This window comes from Dromiciops gliroides, chromosome 2 (genome assembly GCF_019393635.1).
Source record: "Dromiciops gliroides isolate mDroGli1 chromosome 2, mDroGli1.pri, whole genome shotgun sequence".
In the NCBI taxonomy this organism is placed as follows: domain Eukaryota; kingdom Metazoa; phylum Chordata; class Mammalia; order Microbiotheria; family Microbiotheriidae; genus Dromiciops; species Dromiciops gliroides.
The window spans coordinates 521,271,938-521,297,250 of NC_057862.1; the positions used below are offsets into that span (position 1 = coordinate 521,271,938).

The 25,313-nt window shown below is 44.0% G+C and overlaps 1 protein-coding gene across 1 annotated transcript in view; it reads left to right on the forward strand.

Annotated features, from left to right (window-relative positions):
- The first annotated feature begins 2,701 nt into the window (after nucleotides 1-2,701).
- RASSF2 (Ras association domain family member 2) overlaps nucleotides 2,702-25,313 on the forward strand; it is a 71,897-nt gene continuing 49,285 nt past the window's right edge. The window contains exon 1 of the mRNA XM_043988205.1: nucleotides 2,702-2,918. The gene's annotated coding sequence lies outside the window, so the exon portion shown is untranslated. The remainder of the gene's footprint in view (nucleotides 2,919-25,313) is intronic.

Below are 25,313 nucleotides of genomic sequence, written 5' to 3' on the forward strand. Positions count from 1 at the left end.
CAGTGCCTGGGTGGTCTTTCTCCTGATAACAGCAGCACATCCTGTCTGCTGAGTCCCAGGAATTGGTGGGAAAGTGGAAGGGAGAGGGAGGAATGAGAGGATGTCTTTTTTCTCTTTTTCTCTCTCTGGTGACTTTTCTTTCTCTGATGAGCAGCTGAGCAAAATTATTCAAGTTCCCTGGAGGTACTTCCTTAAACATCTAGAAAAGGGAGAAGGGAAGGACCTCAGCACCAGCTGCATGCTGGGAAGAAAAAGATGTGTCATCTCCATACAGAAATTATTCCCTAACTGCTTGATATGTGTTTTGCTTCCTTAACTATTTTTTTTCACTTTCATGAGAACAGAGACGATGTTTTATGATTGGCAGAATAATGCTATGGAAAGCTCAGGGAGTAGGAATTAGAAGATTGTACATTCAGCCTTACTACTACCATTGACCCATCCACCTCTTTGTGATTTGGCTAAGATTTGAGAGCTGAGTGGTGCCATCTGTAAAAATCCAGGAATTGGTCTAGGTGGCATCTAGGATCCTTTCTCACTCCAAATCTATGTTCTTATGATAGGTAAATAGAAAACAGTCTATGTGAAAAATACATGGAGATGTAGGCAGAGAAGTGATATAGTGGGTAGATGAAGTCTTAGAGTCAGGAAGACTTGAGTTCAAATCCCGTCTCAGTAACCCTACGCAAGTCATCTAACTTCTCTAGGCCTCAGTTTCCTCATCTTTAAAATGGGGATAATAATATGTTTCCCATGGTTGTTGTGAGAATAGAATGAGATGATTGCAATTTATTCATCAAACCGTAACTGTTCAGTCATTTCAATTGCATCTGACTCTTCATGACCCTTTTGGGAGGTTTTCTTGGCAAAGATACTAGAGTGGTTTGCCATCCCTTCTCCAGCTCATTTGACAGATGAGAAAACTGAGGCAAACAGGCTTAAGTGACTTGCCCAGGGTCACATAGCTAGTGAGTGTCTGAGGCCAGATTTGAGTGCAGGACTTCCTGACTCCTAGCCAGGCACTCTATCCACTACACCACCTAGCTGCCCCATTAACCTTAAAGCACTCTACAAATGCCAACTATTATTGTAGGTAAAGTGGTATAGTTGGAAAAGCTCTGTATTTGGAGTCAGGAAGAGCTGGGTTTGAAGCTTTCAGCTAGCTCTATGATCATGGGCAGGTCAATTAACCTCAGTTTTCTCCTCTGTAGAATGAGGGAGTTGAACTTGATGATGCTTTAAATCTCTGATCCTATGATCATCTCTTCCAAGGTTACTTTCAACATCTTCTCTATGTACCTGGTATGCTTGTATGTATTGATTTACACGTTGTCTCTCCCTCATCAGAACATAAGTTCCTTGAGAACAGGGGCTGCTTTTGCCTTTTAAACAAAATCTCTAAGTGCTTAGCACAGAGCTTGATAGCTACCAAACACTTAATAAATGCTTGGGGTTGGATAATTAGGCCAGAAGACAGGTTGTGGAGGTCTGAACTAGGGCAGTGGTAGGAGGAATCGAGAGAAGGGGAAGGATTTTAAGAGATATTGTGCAAGTACAAAATAGCAACTGACAATGTCGGGGTGACAGAGAGAAGGACTCAGGCAGAGGTTAGACTTGGTGACCTTACAGGTCCTTACTTTCAGCTCTAAATTCTATGACTCTGGTTATGATGGGGAAGGGGGTAAGGGGGAGAAAGAATGTGTAGGAGCCTGAGAACTTAACACAGTGGAAAGAACATTCATTGAGTCTGGACTCAGAAGACCTGGTTTCATGTCTTGTCTCCGACAAGCTTTGTAACTTTTGGGCAAGTCACTTCCCGGGAGCCCCAGCTTCCTCATCTTGAGGGGGCGGGACGAAATGACTTCGGAGTTTTCTTCCAGTTTGAAATCGGTAATCCTGTGATCTTGTATACATGTATGCATACACACATACAGTGTACATATATGTGAATTTGTATGTGTGTATTTATAGGTGGTGCAATGGATAGGGACGCCCACCAACCTACTCCTCCCCCTCTACCCCCGTATGCTCCTTAAGGTCAGGGACTACTCATCTCTGTCCTTATATATCCCCAGTGCCTAGTTTAGTCCCCGACAACTCAGGAGGCGCTCGATAATGCTTGTTGCTCAGTTAAGATTAAGGTCCCTTTCAGCTCTAACATTCTCCCCTCCCTCTCCAGACCCTCAGTTTCCCGTCCCCCCCCCCCCCCGCAACGAGAAGGGGGTTCTAGGGCAGCCCGGCACCTAAACAGCTGCATCCCCAAGAGTGGCGTTCAGCCCAGCTCAGTTTAGCTCTTCTCAAACCCTAGCCTGCCCCACGCCCCAAGAAAAAAAGAAAGAAAGAAAGAAAGAAAGAAAGAAAGAAAGAGAGAGAGAGAGAGAGAGAGAGAGAGAGAGAGAGAGAGAGAGAAAGAAAGAGAGAAAGAAAGAAAGAAAGAAAGAAAAAAGCAAGCAAGCAAAGATGCCTCAGATGACAATCCAAGGGGTGGGTGATCGAGTGCTCCCGCCCGAGCCGCCACTCCAAGCAGCTCAGCATTGTCTGCGAGGGAGGGGAGGAGCCCCGCCCCCGTCCCCCCCTGGAGTGGGGGAGAGTGGAAAGAAAAGGGGGCGGGGAGGCGAGGGCCGCCCAGCCAATGGGGCTGCAGAAGCCAAGGGACAGCCGCGGCTGGATTGGAGCTGGGGGCTCCATCAATCAGGGGGGTGGAAGCGGGGGGAGGGCGGCGGCCGGGTGGCTGGTGTGGTCCTCCCTCCTCTGTCTCCCCGAAGCTGCCCCTCGAGCCCTCCCGGGGACTGATGGGCTGGACCTGCCGGGGAGGCGACGGCTGCCGCGTGGACCGGACTGAAGTCCTCGGGGGGGGGCTGTCCCGCAGGGGTAGCTCGGCGCCCCCAAGGTTTCCCCTGCTAGCCCGGGGGCGCACGGTAAAGCGGTCTTTGATCCTTCCCCTTTGGCAGCCCCGCTCGCTCTTCCCCTTCCTCTTGTCTTGGTGCTGTGTGTGTCAGTGTCGGGCTGTCTCTGTGTGCGTCTGTCCGTGTGCCCGTGCGCGCGTGGAGCTGGGCTTGGCTCCCTCCCGGTGGATCTCCGGGCGCTCAGCCCCAGCGAACCATCCCAGGTCCTCCCACTCTGCCCGCATCGAAATCTCTCTGTCTTTCGAAGTTTAGCATCTCAGCTCCATCTTTGTAGGCACTCATCTCTTCTGTTCTTTCTCTCCTCCGTCCCCAAATGCAGGAGAGGGGAGCATTGTGTTATTTACTTGTATCGCTCCTACTTGAGTGACCCTAGCTAGACACTTCACTTATCTTTTTGGACTTCAGTTTGTTTCCTCATCTGTAAAATGAGAATGTTGGAATATTTGACCTTTCCTTTAATTCTATGAAGATGCGATCGGGTCTGAGCTGCAGCCCCTTGGACCTCCTCTGAGGTCCCCAAAACTACACTTCCCTGGTGGTAGTCTAGGTTCTTTCCCTTCACAATCTACCAATCGGGTGGGAGTGGCAGGTGCTGTGAGCTGTGCTTCTGGGGAAAGTGTAGGATAGTGGAAAGTGCCCAAGTTTTGAAGTCAGAGGTCCTGGTTTTAAACCCCGTTTCTCTGCTCTTCATATTAAGTGTGTGGCCTTACTAAGCACTTCCCCTTTCTGAATGTGTTAAATGAGAGACCTGGGCTAGGTGATTTCTAAGTCGGTATTTTTCCCTGCTCTAAATCATTATGGTCCCAGGCACAAGGTGGAATAAAAGATCTTGAGGGCAGCAAACTGAACCGTTCTAGTTTTTCCTTAGAATGAGAATAGATTACATTCCTTTCATCTTTTCCTTTCAAGAGCTCTTGGAGGGAGGGAGTAACCCTAGCCCCCACCATCCTTAAGTTTCTTGTCCAGGCCTTTTGGCAGAACAGCTCTGGTAGCATCTGGATGTGGGCGCTAAAGCATTCTCTTGACTATCCAGCCCAGGCTAATGAGAAGTAACAGTTATGGGACTTCTTGTAGAAGTGGAGGCAGGAAGGACAAGGGATGGTTCTTTTGTTTCTCTCTGAAAAGGGTTTTCAGCCTTTGTGTCTGACTTATACAAAATCTAATGAAATGAAGGTATTTGTTTTGTTTTCTTTGTCTTTTGCCGAGGTGAAGGAGAAGTCAATTTGTCCTCTGAGGCTTATTGGTCTTACTGGTTTCTAGAGTAGGGGTGGGGCTTTAACAGGTGGTCATCCTGGTGCCTGTCCTCTAGCTAGCCAAGCTCTGAGGGGTAGAGGGAGCATGAAATGAGCTCTCTAAGCTAGTCCTGGAACCTGGGTTCAAATCCTGACTCTGTCACTGACGGTTATTTGCATCTCTCTGGACCTCTGGTTCCTTACTTACAAAGTCAGGGGGTTGGACAGAATGACCTTCTAAGGTCTTTTTTTTTCCAGCTCCATGTCTGTGATTGCTGAGTTCATATGTACTGATGTTTAATTGCAATTGTGAGATACTAGAGGATATGAACTTTGATCCTTTAAGTCACTGGGGCCCCCTTAGGTAGAGTTAGTAGAGAAAACCAGTAGAAAGCTGGAAGATGAAGGTTCCCAGTGCCTAGAAGAGTGTTACATACATTATTGTTCAGTTGTGTCTAACTCTTTGTGACCCCATAAACCATACTGTTTGTGGCATTTTCTTGTAGAAGATACAAAAGTAGTTTGCCAGTTCCTTTTCCAGTGGATTAAGGCAAACAGAAGTTGTGACTTGTCCAGGGTCACACAGCTACTAAGTGTCTGAGGACAGATTTGAACTCTGGTCTTCTTGACTTCAGTCCTGGTGCTCTCTCCAATGCACCACCTAGTTGCTGCTTTATATATGTTTAAAAAAATTTTTTTTTATTTTTGGTGAGGCAGTTGGGGTTAAGTGACTTGCCCAAGGCCACACAGCTAATAAGTGTCAAGCATCTGAGGCGGGATTTGAACTCAGGTCTTCCTGACTCCAGGGCCGGTGCTCTATCCACTATACCACCTAGCTGCCCCTGCTTTATATATGTTTAATGAATATTGGTCAAACTGAATTGAATTGTATTCTGGGCAAGGTAGAAGGCAGTCTAAGTCCTGGTCCTGCCAATCACTATTTGTGTGACCTTGGGGAAGTCCTGTCACTTCTCTGAAACTATTTCTTCATTGATAAAATGAGGGGGTCAGACTAGATGACCTTTCATGTTTATTTGTTTTTGATTAGGTGACTGGTGAATTTACTAGGCACTTGGATGACAGACATTTATTCTGAGAAGAGACAGGGTTACTATGAAAATAGTTGATTTAGGAATTCATGGACAGATGGGATTAAAAAACACCCTTGTTTTCAACCCAGCCAATTGGGCAACATCATGGACCTTCTTCGGGGAGGGAAAACAAAGTGATCATAGAACAAAGAGAAATTTAGAGGTTGGAAGGATCTTGAACATCATTTCATACAATTTCTTCATTTTACAGATGGGGAAACTGAGGCCCAGAGAGGCTTTCACATGCTTACCTCATATTGTGTCAGAGCTGGAACTAGAATCCTGATCTGATAATTTTCATTCTGTTGGCCCTTTCCACCATGTGATGCTATTCCTCCAAAGCTCTTGATATGACTGGTGTATATTGGCCATGGTACAATCTGAACCACCAGAAAGAGCAGTGCTTAGTCTCTAAAGGCCAGGGTTCTCCCAGCCTGGCCATTATCTCTTGTGACTTTGGGTCGGTCACTTTACCTCTGTCTCTAAATCCTCTTTTCCTGTGGTCCTAATAGGCTAGTGGGGATGAAAAATTATCAAAGTCCAAAAGAAATCTTTCCCCTCCTTTTGATTACAGTATTAAAAATTCAGATGTTATTTGGCATTTTGAGAACGATTTTGAAAAAGGTACATATATAAGTATATTCAGTGTATCACAACCTACCTACCTTATGTTATACTGGAGTATGTGGGGGTATGTATGTGTATACACATGTATACCCCCATATACATACTTAAACACACATTCATGCACATATATACATATGTAGTTGATTATCAAAGGCACTGGGACATTCAAGATTTTCTCTTCTAGATCAAGCTCTATGCCTCTGGGACCAGGAAGACCAATTCTGAAATGAGTGACATTTTGTTTACTGGAAAACTTCAAGCCGGAAGGGTCTTTGAAGTAATATCTTCACCCCTGTGTGTGATGGGGATAAAACATCTTTCTTCATTTTATTTGCTCTGGAGATAGGAGGGGCAAATTTTATATTAGCATTTAGTTAGCTTATTACTGAATGGTTATTATTTACACACCTCCACTGAAGTTTTTTAATGGCTTGTCCAGAGGGTAGTGTTGACCCTGGATCCTCAAAAGCAGTGCTAGTTGAACCCAAGCCCTGATGGAAAGGCTTTGTGAGACTGTGTAGTTGCTCTGGAAGGACCAGTCTGTCTCTCTTCTATCTCCCTTCCCTGTTTCTAAGTGCAGGGATACTGAGGAAGCCCATGGGCTCTTTCTGGTGCCAGGCTGAACTTTGCTTTGCCAAAATTCTCTTGGGCGTTTGGCCTTCTAAGCAACCTGTATAAAGTACAGCATTAACAAAGAAGAATGAACAACTTTGCTAGGTAGCATGTCCTACAAAATACAGGAGTCAGAGCAACATGGGGAGAAAGGGAAGAGGCCTATTTTATGACATCAAAAGCTGAAGGTTTGGAGTTCATTAGAAAGCAGTGCCAAAATGAAGTAGTCCTTTTGGGTTAGAAATAGAATGGGATGCTTAATCGATTCAGTCAATCAATCCACATTTCTTAAGCACCTACTGGGTGCTGGAGCTACAAAGACAAAAATGAGATACTACTTGCCTTCGCAGACCTTACATTCAATCAAAGAAGACCTTATTCATATATGTTGGTGTTTATAATAAAAATTACTATCTATAGGTATGGAATAATTTTACATATGTGTATATACACACGTGTATGTGTGTGTGTGTGTGTGTGTGTGTGTGTGTGTGTGTAGATAGGGACTGAAGGAGAGAGACATGGAGAGAGAGAATTTGGGAGGAGGCACTCGCAACTGGGATGAGCAGAAAAAGCTTGGTGTAGAAAGTGAAACCTGATCTGAGTTTTGAGGGATTCTGAGAGGTGGAGGTGAGGCAGGAGGGCCTTAGAAGAAGGGAGATGAATTCTTATGATTGATTGCATTAATGAAAGGAAATCCACTATAGGAAAGTCTTAATTTACAAATTATAATGTTTAAGCACTTAGTATCACTTACTATTTCAGTCAGCGGGCCTGAAAGAGAACCCTCAATAAGATTATTGAGGAAACCACAATGATCTGATGCTATTCATTATTTGTTGGGCTTGCGGATATGGACTGCTTTAAGACTAATAACTGCACAACTAATTGGTGAAGGAGGGACAAAACCAACTCAAGCAAACTATTTATTAAGAGTCAGCTATAAGGCACTACAGGGCACCTAGGTGGCTCAGTGGATAAAGTGCCAGGCCTGGAGTCAGGAAGACTCATTTTGCTGAGTTCAAATCTGGCCCCAGACACTTACTAGCTGTGTGACCCTGGGCAAGTCACTTAACCCTGTTTGCCTCAGTTTCCTCATCTATAAAATGAGCCAGAGAAGGAAATGACAAACCACCCTGATCTCTTTGCCAAGAAAATCCCAAATGGGGTCATGAAGAGTTGGACGTGACTGAAATGATTGAACTGAACTAGGCACTATGCTAAGCAATCAGGATACAAAGAAAGGCAAAAACAGTCTCTGCCCTCAAGGAGCACACAATCTAACAGGGGGAAGGGGGGAGAGGGGAGGGGAGACAACATGAAAACAAGATATACAGGGTATTCCAAAAATCATAGTGTAGTTTTTTTTTAAATTTTTATTGAGGCAATTGAGGTTAAGTGACTTGCCCAGGGTCACACAGCTAGTAAGTGTTAAGTGTCTAAGGCCAGATTTGAACTCAGGTACTCCTGACTCCAGGGCCTGTGCTCTATCCACTGCACCACCTAGCTGCCCCCATAGTGTAGTTTTAATCTTTAAAACTTTATTAAGGCTTAAAACTTCATTATGTCTTTTGGGACATTGAGCCAGTCAGTGAGTGTCTACTATGTGCTAAGTGTTGGGAATACAAAGACAGTTCTTGCTCTCAAGGAGCTTATAGTTGAATGGGGGGAGGGAGGGAGGAAGGGCAGGAGAACATCCAAACAATTATGTGAAAACAATATGTTTTTGACTTTTTTATGTTGTTGACTCTTCATGACTCCATTCTGGGGTTTTTTTTGGCAGAGGAACTAGTATGGTTGGCCAGTTCCTTCTCCACCTCACTTTGCAGATAAGGAAACTGAGGCAAACAGTCTTTCAGTTAAGTGACTTGCCCAGGGTCACACAGTTAGTACAAGTCTGAGGCAGGATTTGAACTGAGGTGCTACTGATTCCAAGCCCAGTACTGCCCCAAAACAAGCTATAGACAAGACCAATTGGAGATGATCTCAGAGGGAAGGCCCTAACTTAAGTGATATCATCACATCATTTATTGTTTGGAGTCACAGAGTGATACGATGTCAGGATTAGACTGAGCTTCAAAAGCCAGCTAGTCCAACCTATACCTCCTCCCCCCACCTTCCACGACTCCATGAAGGGGAACCCACAACCTCCTTGGGCAGCCCGTTGCACTTGTGGATAGTTCTTATGGCTAGGAAATTTTTCCTCCTACAAAATCAAAATCCTGAATCTTCTATCCATACATAGTTCCTAATTCTGGCTTTCAGAGCTAAGCAGAACAAGTCTAATCCCTTCTTGTGGCTCCCTTCAGATACTTGAAAGCCACAATCACCTCTCCCAGCTCTCCTCCCAAGACTTCTTTTCTTCAGGCTGAAACGTCTCCAGTTCCTTCATTTAGTTGATCCTCAGGTGACAGGAGTGCAAGGTCCTTCACCATGCTGATTTCCCTCCTTTAGACACAGTCTAGATGGCCAGATTAATTGGTGTTCTCCTGAAATGTGGTCTCCAGAACCAAGCGTAGTCCCCCATGTGGTCTGACCAAGGCAGGGGACAAAGATCCTGTCAGTTCAATAACCCTTTTGGGGGCCATATTTGTCCTGGAATAGGTTTGAATTTGACAAAATGTGCATTTGGTAGAAGGAACCCTGATTCAATCAATATTCTTACATAATGATAGTTATATGAATGCAGGATTTTAGAGCTGGCAGTGCTTACTATCTTATCTCAAAGTAAGGTCTTCTTTTATCTTAATAAGACAGTTAGGTGGTGTCATGGATAGAGTCAGGCACTTGGAGTCAGGATGATCTGAGTTCAAATCCTGTCTCAAACCCTAGGTAAGACAATTAACTTCTCTCAGCCTCAGTTTCCTCATCTGTAAAATGGGGAAAGTAAGAGCCCCAACACCCCAGGGTTGTTGTGAGGTTCAGATGAGGTACATGTAATGTGTTTTGCAAACCTTTAAAACCCTACATAAATGTTAGCTGTTATTATTGTATTTATTAAGGGAAGAACCTTCACTAAAGAAGTAAAATTTGAACTTTAGCCAGTGGATTTGTCCTTTCCTTTCATGGCCTCCAGTCATACATTAATATTTAAACAAACACTTTCAGAGGATGAGAACTGAGGTGGAGGAGACATTATTTTCCAGGGCTGAGCTGGGTTTCCTTTTATCACACCCACTGGAGAGTTAGTCCTGGGGTAACCTGTCCTAGGCCTCACTAAAGGACCTCAGGGATCATAACTGGTGCAGGTTTCTCTTGCACATCTAGGCCTTCAATCTGATTTTGGTTTTCAGTGGGTTTCATTCCCCTCTTTTTAGGGACCTCGACTAGAGGCCTTCTAAAAAAGAGAGTGAGGGCTCAGACTGACGGAGAACCATGAAGTGAGGATGCTACCTCTCTCATTATAGAGACATGGACTTTTGAGCTTCCTAGGCAAAATAGCACTCATTCCCTCCCTCCTTCCTTCCTTCTTTCATTCATTTGTTGGTGCTCAGTTGTTATTCGTCCCTGTCTGACTTCATGACCCCATTTGGGGTTTCCTTGGACAAGATACTGGAGTGGTTTGCCATTTCCTTCTCCAGCTCATTTTACAGATGCGGAAACTGAGGCAAAAAAGTGACTTGCCCAAGCTCACCCAGATATTAAGTGTCTGCATGATTAGTAAGTGATTTGAACTCAGGGAGATGAGCCTTCCCGACTCCAGGTCTGGTGCTCTAACCACTGTGCTACCGAGCTGCCCTTCATTCATTTACTCATGCATCAAAGTTCTCTCATCAAAGCACTGATCTGAAAAGATGCAAACTTTAGATAAGATTTTGTACCCGTCCTCATGAATCTTATCTTTTATCTTGTTTCACCTTTCCCAGTGCCCAGACTGGTGTGGTGACTAATGAGGATGAGGAGGATGGTAATAATAACAATAATGGGAGCTAACATTAATATAGCACTTACTATGTGCCAGGCACTGTGGTAAGTGCCTTATGATTATTATCTCATTTGGGCTTCACAACCACCTTGTGAAGTAGGTGTTTTTATTATCCCCTGGTTACAGATGAAGAAACTAAGGTAAACAGAAGTCATGTGATTTGCCAGGGTCACAGCTGGTAAATATCTGAGGCCGATTTGAACTCAGGTCTTCCTGACTGCAGAGACCCAGCGTTTTACCCACTGACTGAGAACATGGTAGAGAATGTTTACATTTTATCTTTCAGTTCATCTGTATCCATCTTAGAGAAACGTGTCTCTGAACAGAGAACAGTTTCTTGTCTTGTGCTTTGAGAAGAAATAATGAGAAGCACAACCGTATCATGTCCATATAGACATGACAATTGGGGGCTTGGCACATATCAGACTTTTGCATCCTGGGGCTTTTGGATCTTATCTAAGAACTGGAGATAATGGGAGGGAGAAGGCAACACCAGGGTGTCTCTAAAGGGTGAGAGGCTCTTGGGGTGTCCCAGGGTATTTCCCCCTCTCCAAGTAAATTCAGATTAAGTTGAACATTGAAGGCAGCCTGGATGAGGAACGTGATGGCAGGCAGTGTGATGAAGTAGGAAGGACCCTGCGTTCCAAGCCCAGCTTTGTTGCTTACTGGCTGTGTGACCTTGGGCGAATCTTTCTGTGACCTTGGTCCTTTCTGCTTCTTGGAAGAAGAGGGGGTTGGCTGTGAGGCTCTCAGAGCCCTTACTGCTCTCTCTTTTCTCTCTGTTTGTCCTGTTTGTTGCCTACCTTTCCTATTGCTTGGGTCAGCCCTGCAGAGTGGTAGTACTGATCCTGGGTGCTTTTCATAGTTTCTCTGCAGATAGCCAGGCAAGGAGAGCATGTGAGTATGGGAATTAGTATGTGAGGACTTCGTTAGCCCAAGGGCACAGCAGCCCTGTTTTGTTTGCTGATCTTATTCCTTACATAGAGAGCATTTTCCCAAAGCTCTCTGGGACATTTCCAAAAGGGGCTTCATTATGGTTGGTTCTGGGAAGGGGAACCATCCATATAGTAGAAAGACAGCCAGGCTTGGAGTCAGATAAGAATCCTTGTGACACAGTCAAAGGAACCCTGACTGATTCTAGGGTTGGAGAACTTTGTCTTGAATTCTACCTCTGATACTTCCTGAGTGACTTTGGACAAGTCACGTAACCTCCTGGGCCTCGGTGTCTTTGTCTGTAAAATGAAGGGGTTAGACCAGATTGCCTCTAAGTTCTCTTCTAGTTTTGAATCTGTGATCCCATCAAGATGACTTCTGAGGTCCTTCTATGTCTGTCTTTCTTTCTTTCTTTCTTTTTTTTTTTGGTGTGGCAGTTGGAGTTAAGTGACTTGCCCAGGGTCACACAGCTAGTAAGTGTTGAGTGTCTGAGGTCGGATCTGAACTCAGATACTCCTGAATCCAGGGCCGGTGCTTTATCCACTGCGCTATCTAGCTGCCCTGGTCCTCCTATTTCTAAATCTATAAGGGGGACTGGGCTCCAATCCCAGGTTTGATATTTACTAGCTGTAGAACCTTGGGCAAGTTTCCGAGGACCTCTCTGAGCCTCAGTTTCCTTTTTTGTTTAATGCAGCTAATAGGAGTTGCACTCTCTACCTCACAGGTAGTGCTTTGTAAACTGTAGAGCACTTTAGAAAAGGGAGCCTCTGGGTTTGGGGTTCTAGGACACAAGCTAGTGGTAGAGCTGGGTACTGAGATCAGAAATCCCGAATCTCAGGCCGGGGCATGGTCCTCAACTCTAGTACATTCCCTTAATACCCTCGTATGGTAAAATCACACAGGCTTTTTTGCTTGTTCTTCATACTCACCGTTTCATCTTGTACCTTCTATCTTGGGGCCCTGGCACCAACTCTCCACCATGGCTAGGCTCTGTTTCCTTCTTGTCTCTGTCTCTCAGAATCCGTGGTTTCCTTCAAAGCTCAGCTCAAGCTCTGCTTCCTGTTGATGCCTTTCTTGATCCTCCCCTCTCCCAGCTGATAGTCTTTTCCTCCACCCTAAAATGACCTTGTCTATATTTTGAATATACTGATAGATATCAGAGTCGGTTCTACGGAAAGAATGTAAACCTCTTGAAGGCAGGGACCATTATTTTTATTTTTATTTTTTCTAGCTCCACTGCCTATCACAGCCTGCTCATTTAATTAAATGTTACAATGAACCTGTCAAATGAAGAGACTGGATAAGATGAAGTCACAGGGGCAGCTAGATGGCGCAGTGGGTAGAGCACCGGCCCTGGAGTCAGGAGTACCTGAGTTCAAATTCGACCTCAGACACTTAACACTCACTAGCTGTGTGACCCTGGGCAAGTCACTTAACCCCAATTGCCTCACTAAAAAAAAAAAAAAAATGAAGTCACAGTCCCTACCAGCTCTAACATTCTGTGATTCTCTTGAGTCTATTCCCACAGAGCTTAGCCTCTTGCTTTTGTGAAAAGGGACATTTCTTAGCACCCTCGCCAGCCTTGGGTGCTGGGCTGATAGTCTTTAAAACAATGACAGGGCTGATCTCCATCTGAATTCTCCTCCCCAGCCATCTGTCTATGCATCCCAGACGGTTACCTTGCTCAAAGGAAGCCAGTAAGACATTGACACTTAAAAAAAAAATTACAGCAGCAGCAACAACAAAAACATATTTCCCTTTTTTATGGTTTTAGAATAAGTCCTTTGGAAGTGGGTCACCACCACAGGCTGGGGAGTCACTGCTTTTGTTTATACCAAGTCTTCCTTGTATGTTCCTGTGAAGGACAGAGGGTGGGTCTAGGAGGGAAGACGGGCACCCCAGGGATGGCAGGCCTGTATAAACATGGGCATCATCTGACTCCAATAGTTCCTCTGTCATCTGGGGATTCTGGGCCCTGAAGTATGTAATCATCAGGGATGAAAGGTTGGTGAAGCTATTTGGGTTAGGAGCTGTGATCTGGAGGGAAGAGTTGAAAGCAGAACCCTTTCCCACAGTGACTCCAATCACTTGGCCCAGAGACCAAGAGGTTCTTAAAGAGAGATGCCAAACAATTGCTTGTTAGTTGAAAAAATGTTAAAAATAAAGTAAAACTAGATAAACATTATAACAAAATAAATAATAATAAAATAAAATAGAAATATACCAGATCATAGGATTTGCAGCCAAAGAGACATTATCGATCATCAACTCTGATGTTTTCATTTTACGGGTGAGGAAACTAAGGTACAAGAGGAACACTGGTCTGTGGCCTTTGGTCTTATCCTAGTTGATTTAGTTTCAGAAATGATAGGCTAGCCCTTACTGATCATAGAAAATCTTCAGTAGAGAATGTGGCTCTGTGGTAGGTACCTTCCCATTGTTTAAGTTCCCTAATTTGAAGCAAAATCCTTTTTCTAGACTTAACTAGGGAAATAAAGTAAAAAAGAGCCTTGGCCTGGGAGTTGGCAAATCTTGATTCTAGTCCTGGAACCTTTGGTAACTTACTGTGTGACTTTGGGCAAGTCATTTCCCTTAATCTGGACCTTGGTTTTCTTCTCTATAAAATGAAAGGGCGGGGGGACACCACTTGACCGATCATGTCAAACTCAGATGGAAGCAGAGGCCACTAAACCATACATAAGGATCCCTGTGGGCTGCATGTTGACCTAGAAAAACCACATGCTAATATTATCTCCGTTTTATTATATTTTATTAGACATTCCCCAGTAACATTTTAATCAGGTTTGAGAAGCCCTCAGGAGTGGTCTGGGCTGTGTGTGTTGGATACCTCTGAACTAGATGGTCTTGAAGTGCTTTCTGTCTATAATATTGTACAACTCTCCGTAAGGGAAGGGCCTGTTTGCTTGAAGAAGCAGAAGGGGAACTGTTTTTGCTTCCTCTTTCTGACCGCTTTCATCTACTCTAGGGAAAAAAAAGGAAACTATTTCAATTCTTCAAACAGGCCTTTTTTTTACACATCTACAGTTTTGGACTAGAAACCTTATATAACATAACATTCAGTTGTAGTGTGTGCTCCAGAGTAAATTCCCTCTCTAAGGGATTGGAATGGGATTTGCAGTACCAGAAGGACCTCAGTCTACCATAATTTTATAGGCTGCTCTCACCTGTTTCCAGGGACAGCTAGGTGGAACAGTGGTTAGAGCTAGGTCTGGAGTCAGTAGGAACCAAGTTTATATCTGGCATAGTTGTGTGACCCTGGGCAAGTCACTTCATGCTATTTGCCTCAGTTTTTTCATCTACAAAATGAGCTGGAGAAGAATATGGCAAACACTGCAGTGTCTCTGGCAAGAAAACCCCAAATGGGGTCACGAAGAGTCGCACACAACTTTACAACAGCAGCACCACTCCCTGTTTCTACAGAGAAAATAGCTCATATCTTTACAGCATGTAATGTCATAGAGTCTACAGCTGAGAGCTAGAAGGGACCTTAAAGTGGATCTACTCCAGACTCTTCATATGATACCCAGAATGAAGATGAGACTTGCTTGAGGTCACACTCCTAGGCTGTGCATAGCAGTGGTTCTTGGGCTTCTGAAGCCAGAACACTTTTCACTGCACCATGCTGCTAAATCTTCTCAGCCTGGAGGTATATTTAGGTCATAATGAGAATGGAGCCCTTTCAAATGACAGGGTTGAATGTTGCTTGCACAGTTTTACTCCTAATGCCCTGTTGGAGTCGTTGCCAGATTCTGCTGCAATGATTTGCTGTTAGTGGGTTCTTTGCTGTTTCTCTGTCTGAAGTTTTGTTGACTCCCCCAGTGCTTCTCATTGGTTGGTGGCCCGGCCTTTTGTTTGTTTCAGATGTGATCCCATCCTTCTGTCAGGAATTACAGCCATCTCCCAGGGATACTCTCAGGGGATAGGGCTTTTCAGCTCCTGCTGCTGACTCTGTGAACTTTACCACCATGCCTAAGCTGCCTTATGCACGCAAGCAAACCTTATGCACGCAAGCAAACCCTCAGCCCCGAGGCCTTTTCACTCTGGACCATCTGCTCCCATTGGTGAGTTCCTCTTGGAACCTCCATTTTGAGGAAGGACATAGGTCAGCCACATCATTCCTTCCTTAGCTCTTCTTCTGACTCTCTTGAACTTTGCCACCATGCCCTGACTCAGGACTCCCTCCTATCCCTTTTTCTCCCCCAACCTTTTCAGCTTTCCCCATTAGAATGTAAGCTCCTTGAAAACAGGGAGGGTTGCCTTTCTTTTTGTTTACTTATATCTGTACCCCCCCCAGTGCTTAGCATAATACTAGGCACATAGTAGGTCCTTGAATTCTTGTTAACATGTTGACCTACTATATGCATAAGCCTTGTAGCAAGTGATCCAGGTCAGGAATTGGAGGCGACACCTGCTCTTGAAGACAAGGAGAACCTTAATTGGGAATTTTTGCAACTAGGGCAAGCATCCCTGAACTGAAAATGGGGCAAACACACCCTTAGTTGGGGGGGGGGAGTGCCAGAAAGTACTTGGCTGGGGAGGAGGGGCATGATGAAGATAGAGTTGGAAGTGAGCAGAGCTGCTCTTAGCAAATGAAGAGCAGGCTGACATTTTGAGCCCTCTACAAAGGGGAGACTATGGGAGGAGTGTTCTTGCTTCTCCCTCCAGCCCTCTAGTCAGAGGGAGCAGAATCAACTGATGGGAGGTAGGTGGCCCAATGAATGGATAGAGCACCAGGCCTGGAGTCAGCAAGATTCATCTTCTTGAGTTCAGATCTGGCCTCAAACAGTTACTAGCTGTGTGACTCTGGGCAAGTCACTTAACCCTGTTTGCCTCAGTTTCCTCATCTGTAAAATGAGCTGGATAAGGAAATGGCAAAGCACTCCAGTATCTCTGTCAGGAACTACCTCATCCCCTGAAAAAAAAACCCTAAAATAACAACAGAATAAACTGAGGTTGCTGAATTTCCTGGTGATTCTGGGTGGGGCCTAATCAATTTGAAGATGGTATTGCTGATCTGCCCATAGATTGCAGTAAATAGGGTAGTAGGTCAAGTGGTTGACTTCTGCCCTGGCCATCTCTTAATTACATTTCATTATCATTATTCTTGGACCATGACTCAGACCTCCTATCTCAATCCTTTGTGGGGATTTCCTGCCACTCTAGTTGAACTGAGAGAGAGGGGAGGCAGTGTTAGTGAAGACTTTTTGGAAGGGGAAGGATTTGTGGTCTATTGAATCTCCTGAAGAAAATGAAATCCAGACCACTTGAAGGGTGTCTTGTTGTGGGGGAGGGGGCTCTTTATTAAATATAGATTGGATTACTTGGTTTTCGAGGCCCCTTCTAACTGTGACATTTCATGATTCTGAAACTGAGGTCCCCAAGGATGAAATAACTTACCCATGATTACATGATGAACAAAGGGCAGAACCTTGATCCAAACTCGACTCTAAGTCCTTCTACTATACCATTCAAGATTTTGTCTGACAGACTGTTACTTGATCTCTCTGTGCCTCAGTTTCTTAATTTGTAAAATGCCTTATTTCCTATTCACAGAAGTACGAGTCAGGGGACTTGGGTTCAAATTCTTGTTCCTACCTCTTATTACTTGTCTGATTTTGCTGTTTCTTGAACATGAGACTCCACCTCTTTGTCTTTTTTTGATAGACTTTGGGTAAGTCCCATTAGTTGTTGGGGCCCTCTGTTTCCCCAACTGTAAAAAGAAGGTATTGGACCTGAAGATGTTTGCTTCCTTTTGGTTCTGAATCTTATGACTTCATGAGCCTATGTCCTACTGAAATGTTTGGAACTCCTTCTTAAGTTAGCACCCTGAAATGTTAGTGGAATGGGACCAGTTGGGACAGACCTAGGTTTTGAGTTCTGACATGAGCTTGTGAGTAACCTTGGGGAGAAGCAGGCCATTGCTCCCATGCCTCAGTTTTTCCATCTTATAAAATGAGTTCAGGTTACTTGGAGAGTCTAAGGCAATGCAGGGTCAAGCTCTTTGAACTCCTTTGAAGAAAACATTCCTTAAATTCCAAGGTGGTTCTTTTCCTCAGTGATTAGTCATCACGCTGGAGAACAGGTACAAGTAGCCTTTGAAGTTCTGGGTGGTGTTTAAATCCTGCTGTTATAATAAAACACCATCCAACATCCGGTGCACTTCCCCCTTCCCTCTTTACATTTATAAGACCAGTACAGAGGTGAGCTACTCTGTCCCAGGAGTAGCACTTGATAATAGGGCAGGATGGGGAGTGGCAACCCTGTGCTTAAATTGTCCCTTTCTTTGCCCTGCAGATTAATTCGAAGATTTAGAGTTGACTGGTCCCAGGTCCCACAACCAGTGAGGAGTAGAGCTGGGAAGGGAAGCTGTGCCCTCTGACCCCAAATCCTGTGTTGTGCTTTCTCTACTGTGGTGTCTTGTTCTCTAAAGGGAATGAAGTTTGTGATGGGAGAATGAAGTACCCAGGAGAGTCCTGAGGCTCATTGCTCTGTGTGGTAGAAAGTACATTAGATTTGGAGTCAGGAATGCCTGGGTGTTACAGTGGCTAGTGTGCTAGAGTTGGAATCAGGAAGACCTGAGTTCAAATCCTGCCTTAGACACTTACTAGTTGCTTGCCTGGGTAAATCATTTAACCTCTCTGGTCCTCAGTTTCCACAACTGTGAAGTGGGGATAATAATAGCATCTCCCTCACAGGGTGGTTTCTATGCTCAAATGAAGAAATACATATGAAACTCTTTGCAAGCCTTAAAGCTTTATATAAATACTATTATTTTTTATTGGCTGTGTGACTATGGGCAAATCACTTTGCCTCTTGGAGCCTCAGTTTCCTCATCTGTAAAATGGGAATATTAATGCCTTTGGTGAGTGAGAGGCAGCCCCAGGCAGGTAGACTTGGTTTTAAGTCCTGCATTTTACACACAAAAAGGTCCTGTTCCCCCTCCTCTCCCTCGCAAAATCACTTGTGGTACCTACCTTACAGGACTGTTTAAATAAGACGATGTAAAGAAACTTTATGTAGTGTGAACATCTTCAAGTGCTTTGTAAATGTCAGCAGTTTTTATTAGCCATGGTGCTCATGCTTCTTACTTCTCGATCAACATTGATGACTTATTCACAGTCTGGCTCCTACCTATCTTTCCAGACTGATCTCATATTACTCTTCCTCAGTCATCCTCCTTTCCAGCCAGACTAGCCTCCTTGCCTTCTCTACTACGAGACGTTCCCAACTCTGTGAAAAAGCCCTCCCTCCACACCTTCAATCTCTTTGAATACTTAACTGCCTTCAGAGTTCAGCTCCAACGTCACCTTGGGCATGAAGCCTTTTTTCTGATCCTTCCTAGTTGCAATTTGCCCTGCCCAACCGCCAACAACAACAACAAAATACTTCGTAGACACTTTGTAACTATTTTGTATTGGCTACTCTCCGTAAATGCTATTTCTCCTTGGTGGCAGCTCTTTTAGGGAAGGGTCTGTGTGACCAGTTCCTTAGCTCAGTGCCCGGCACATATTAGCTACTAAATGAATGTTTATTGAATGAATGAAATCCTAACAGGCACGGGTGCTGTACTCAGGGATTCTCTTTCATGTTAGCCCCTCCCGGCTCTTCTCTTCCTCTCCTCCCCCCATGCCCATCATTTGGGCTTAGGGGTTACCCTGGGTGTTGAGAGATACCATGGGGCAGAGGGTGAAGTGCTTGGGCTCAACCTGAACCTGCAGATCTGTTGTCCCCACAGCACCAAAAAAGGAAGAACAGGCAGTGTTCTCTTTAGGAAGAGGATGTGATATCAGAGATGAATTGGGGAGCAGCTTAGTAACAAGTCAATAAACAGGAAGTACCAGCGGCCGTCAAAGAGCTTCTGTTCAAGGAAACGAGAAAAAAAAAGGGACACAGAGGAACAGAAACTCCCTGATGTTATGGAGGTTAGAACAGCGTAAAAAACACCACCTGCTATAAGAAGCTAACCCTCTAACACAATATGATTAAGCACTTTGAATAAAATTAAGAATAATGGGATCACCTGCCTTTTATTTTCTGGGGGTGGGGAGGCCTGTTTTAAGAATGCCTCCTTGGGGGGCAGCTAGGTGGCACAGTGGATAAAACACTGGCCCTGGATTCAGGAGGACCTGAGTTCAAATTCAGCCTCAGACACTTGACACTTACTAGCTGTGTGACCCTGGGCAAGTCACTTAATCCTCATTGCCCCGCCCCCTACCCCCCCCCCAAGAATGCCTCCTTAAAATCACAGGAGTAAAAAGAATCTAAGCATTTGGTCTCATCAGGTCCTTTGGGTCCTGTTAGCACAACTTTTAAATGACTCAAGAAAAACATTCCTTCATCTTTTCTGCCCTTTCCTCTCAATGATAGATTTGGAGCAGGAAGGGATCTTATTTCAATTCAATTCAGCCAACATTTTTAAAAGCCCTTCTTATGTATTGTACACCATAGTAAGCACTTTATAAATGCTTGCTGTTGACTGACTGTATGGTGGGGGCAGCATGATGGAGTGGATAGAATTGTTCTCAGATTCAGGAACCCTGGGTTCAAATTCCATCTCTGACACCAACTGGACGCAGGTCTCTGAACCTCTTAGTCCTCAAGGCAGCTCTTAGAGGTCTTCTTCAGTTTTTTCCTCTGTAAAATTGGGGTAATAATAGTACCTAGCTTCAAGGATTATGAGGATCAAATGAGACAATATATGTAAAATATGTAATATTTGTAAACCTTAAAGTCCTGTATAAATTCTAGTGATACTAATATTTTAGATATATATGTGTATGTGATATATACAATAATAATACACTATTATATACTATATATAATTGTACATTACTGTATATTATGTACATTTATATTAAACTATATTATATTACATTATATTATATATACATTACTATATTAGAATTAGATAGAATTCTCTCATATATAATATTAGTAATAATGATTATTAGTAACAATAATAATTATTATTATGAAGCTCATTCTGACATGAGTGGAAAATGTACTGGCAAAGGGAGAGACTTGAGGCAGGGAGACCAATCAGCAGGTTATTACAAAAGTCTAGGCAGGAGGTGTATCAGGGTAGTAAAAGTATCAGAAGAGAGAAAGGAGCAATAGGAGAGATGTTATGATATAGAACTTGGCAGCTGATTAGATATAGGGCATGAGAGAGAGTGAGGAGTAGAGGATGACACCTAGTTTAGAGCATAGGGGTTTGGGAGGATAGGGGTATGCTCAATAGTAATAGGGAGTTCAGGAAGACGAAAAGGTTGAGGGGGGAGGGGGACAAAAATGAGTTTAGTTTTGAACATGTTGAATTTTTTGGGGGGACAATTAACAATTGATTTATTAATTTGGCTAGAAGATAATAAATAAATTGAGGTCAATGGTTCTCTCAGAAACCAAAGACCGAATGCGTTGAATTTAAAGTGTCTAGAAACATCCACTATGAGGTGCAAGATTCATCTCAGGATGCAAAATCAGAATTCAGGAAAGAGGTCAGGGCTGGATAAATAGATCTAAGAATCATCTGCATAGAAATGATAATTAAATCCATGGGAGCCAATGAGATCACCAAATGAACTAGTATCGTTTGGTTGCTTCAGTCATGTTGGACTCTTTGTGACCCCATTTAGGATTTTCTTGGCAAAGATACTGGAGTAGCTTGACATTTCCTTCTCCAGCTTATTTTATAGTTGAGAAAACTGAGGCAAGCAGGGTTAAGTGACTTGTTCAGGGTCACACAGCTAGTAAGTGTCTGAACCTGAAATTGAATTCAGCTCTTCCTTCTTCCAGGCCTGGTACTCTATCCACTGTGCCCTTATAACAATATAGCAATACTTTGTGTGGTCAGTACAAAGGGCGACAGTGCGCTCTGACTCTGGAATCCATAGACCTGAATTCAAATCCCACTTTTGACACTTAATACCAGGCCTTGAGAAAATCACTGTTCTTTTCTGGGCCTCAGTTTCCTCTTTTGCAAAAAAAAGTCATTGGAGGAGATGGTCTCTTGAAGTCCCTCTCAGGTTTAGGTCTGTGCTCCTATGATGCTTATAATACCTGGTTTGTCAATAATCAATAACATTGATATAGCCCAGGGACTGTTAGTCGTCGGTAATTATTTCGAGCATTAGCATCTTCTGTGCCTGTCAGTGTTTTTATAAGACATGAGATTTCTATGACTGGTGAGACGTAGTCTCTGGTATTTATTTCATGGGTGGTCAGGCCGTCTTTTTGTTATTCACAGGCTCCAGTTATTTTATCACACATGTTCATTTCTAATCTGAGGCTCAATTCTCTTGTACACACCCAGATGCTTCTGCCAACTTTGCCTTCGCCCAGCACATAATCAGTCACAGAAACTTGGGCTTCTTTAAGAACACCCACCCAGTGCTCCCAGACGAGGGAGAGCAGAGCTCAGCAAACTTCCCCAACACCCCTCTGTTTAAGGGGCCCAAAGCCTATGGAGGGTTATGGGACTTCTCCACGAGCTTCTTGAAGGTTGAAGAGTTTATCATCCTCATTTGAGGGGCGCAGTAAGTCCTTTAAAGTCCTGTTAAACCTCTTCTGTTAGTCCCCTGGGGCTGAGCATGGGGTAGGTGACCGCATCTCAGGCTTAGGGACCCAGAAACATTTTCTGGCATCTCTTTATCTCTGCTTCAAAATCAGGCCCCGTGAAGGGATGACCCAGAGGGGAGGCTGATCATGATTCTATATCTTCCAGGAGCTTCCCATTATACCCATTCATGGGAGAATGGCTGGCCATTCTCCCAGTGATGCCTTTTGCTTTGAAGGGCCAACTCTATATGACTAGGATGGAGAATCTGAATGCAGGTTATAAACCCCCTTTCCCTTTTCCCTCTTCAAGGAACCCTAGTTAGAAATGACAGCTTTTGCTGTTCTTGTTACCAGTGACCCAGGACAGTAAAGTGTCCTTGCTTTTTCTTTCTCCTCAGGCTTTTGTTGGAGTCTTCTCTCAGTTCATATTTCTCAATTAAATTCTGTTTTACAATTGAATGTACAGTTTTACAGTAGCCAGGCACTGTGCTAGGAACTAGAGGAGTAAAGACAAAAATGAAAATTGATCCTTCCCTCAAGGAGCTTGAATTCCACTGGGGAAAAACAACATATCTGTGCATATACATATATATATATAATATTGCATATTGTGAATAATATACAATATTTAACTTACTATGTAAGACTAAATCAATTTATATAGCTCTTTATGTTTGTAAAACACTTTGTGCTATATTATTTGAGCCTTCTACATATAAGTGCATATATACATATATGTGCACGCATGATTACCGTGTGTATACACACATATACATGCATGTGTATATACACATGTTAATCATACACCCCTATGTTCCAGTCAGTCATTAGGCATTTATTAAGCACCTTTTCTGTGCCAGGAATTGTGCTAGATTCTGGGCATACAAAAAGAGGCAAAACACAGTCTCTTCCCTCACAATCTGATGGGAGAGACAACAAACAAATATATACAAAGCAAGCTATATGTAGGATAAATAGGAAATAATTAGCAGAGGGAAGGCACTAAAATTGAGAGGGGATGGAAAGGCTTCCTGTAAAGAAGTGAGATTTTAGTTGGGACTTAAAGGAAGCCATGGAAGAAGCCCCTTGGCAGAGATGAGGAGGAGGAAGAGCATTCCAAGCAGGGGGGACAGCCAGAGAAAATGCTTAGAGTCAAGAGACAGAGCATCTTATTTGTGAAAAGAGCCAGGAGGCCAGTGTCACTGGATTGAAGAGAATGTGAGAGTACCAGTCTGAGACTGGAAAGGTAGGAGGGGTCTAAATTATGAAAGAATTCGAACACAAAACACAGCATTTTGCATTTGATCCTGGAGGCAACAGGGAACCACTGGAGTTGATTGAGTAGGGGAGGGTGACATGGTCAGACCCGTGCCTTTGGAAAAATCACTTTAGGGGCTGAATGGCTGAGAGTGGAGAGAGATTTGAGGCAGATAGATCCACCTGCAGGCTATTGCTGCAGTCCAGGCCTGAGGCGATGAGGTGGCACCAGAGAAGTGGCCGTGTCAGAGGAGAGAAGGGGGCATATTAGAGAGATGTAGCAGAGGTGAAATCAGGAGGTCTAGGCAAGACGCTGGATGTGGAGGGTGAGTAATTGGATTTGAAGATGATACCTGGGTTATGAGCCTGGGGGACTGGGAGGATGTTGGTGTTCTCAACAGTAATGCAGAAGTTTGGAGGGGGGTTGGGTTTATGGGGGAAGGTGAGTTCAGTTTTTGACATGTTGAGTTTAAGACTTATACTAGACATCAGATTCAAGATGGTCAAAAGGCAACTGCAGATGGGAGGGGTATATACGTAAACATGTTCTCAACTCCTACTGAGAAACCTAATTACTCCCGACCTCTTGAACTTGAGGGCCTGCCTCCAAGGCTGGACACATCCATCTCAGGATTGCTTTTTGGCTTGTTCTCAGCAAAGAAAACAGAGAGCAGAAAAGGCAGCCAGGAGCCCAAAGCTCGGGCGCAGCCCACTTAGGTGAGTCCTGGCTTTAGCTGCCTTCTTTCCCAGGGTGGAGAAAGGGTATGCCATTATTTACCTATCCCTTAAAGGAAGAGGCTGGAAGAGTTCTGCTATGGCAGGCAGACTGGGTTGGAAGAGGAGAGAAAGAGAAAGAGTAGAGGGGAGAGAGAGAAGGAGAGATGAGGAGAGAGAGAGACAGAGGAAAAGGAGGGGAGAGACAGAGTTGGGGAAGAGAGAAAAAAGGGGAAAGGGACAGAGGGAGAGAAAGAAGAGAGAGAAGGGGAGGGAGAAAGGAGAAAAGGGTAAAGAAAGGGGGAGAGAGAAGAGGAGAAAGAGGGAGAGGAGAGAAAAGAGTGAGGGAGAAGAAAGAAAGGAGGAGAGAGAGAGAGAGAGAATGAATCACTGGCCCATGAGTGTGACCGATCATTAACATTCCCTTTAAGATTCATTGACTGAACTATTCCTTTCTTAGTGGGCAGTCCCCTTTGACACCCCCTTTCCCCTGTCTCTTTAGTTCGTTGGGGTAGGGGAACTACTTAAGGACTACTTAGGGTTTGTTTGGTCATCTCAGAGTGACTAGCCCTTCAGAGTTAAGTCATATGTTTCCCTGGAAAAGTAGATAGGCCTCCAGTTCAGCATTCCGTAGTATGTGCTCTAGCCAGAGAAGACCAGGGCCTCTGCTATTTTCCTCTATTATACATATATGTAATATTTATATAACATGTATGCAGTAATGTGTTTTTAATATATAATCTATTATGTAATATATGATTATATAATTTTATGCACATGTATGTTTATATTTATATTCTTGATATATTATATCGCATAATATCATATGTCTGTTAATAACTTTATCTAGATAGATCAGACCTATGATTTCATTTAGTCCAGAGAGTTCTAGACATGAAACTTCTGTTCCTATTGAAGGAGGAAAAGGAGGAGGAGGAGGTGGCTGGCCTAGAGAGCCCTTCACAATGTGACTCCAACTTTCTTTCCAAAGTTATTTCCTACCACTTCTCCTCTCCCATGCTACTTTCCAGTTAACCCCCCAAACCCATTTTCTTTTAAAAGGTAACTAAGGGGGGCATCTAGGTAGCACAGTGGATAGAGCACCAGCCCTGGATTCAGGAGGACCTGATTTCAAATCTGGCCTCAGACACTTGACACTTACTAGCTGTGTGACCCTGGGCAAGTCACTTAACCCCAATTTCCTCACTTAAAAAAAAAGTAACTAAGGGGGCAGCTAGGTGGTGCAGTGGATAAAGCACCGGCCCTGGATTCAGGAAGACCTGAGTTCAAATGTGGCCTCAGACACTTGACTTTTTCTGTGACCATGGGCAAGTCACTTAACCCTCATTGCCCTGAAAAAAAAAGTACCTAAGTACCTGTGGGAGGAATAACATTGAGTCCCTAACACCTTAGTGTGAGGGGCATTTTTCAGGGTGGA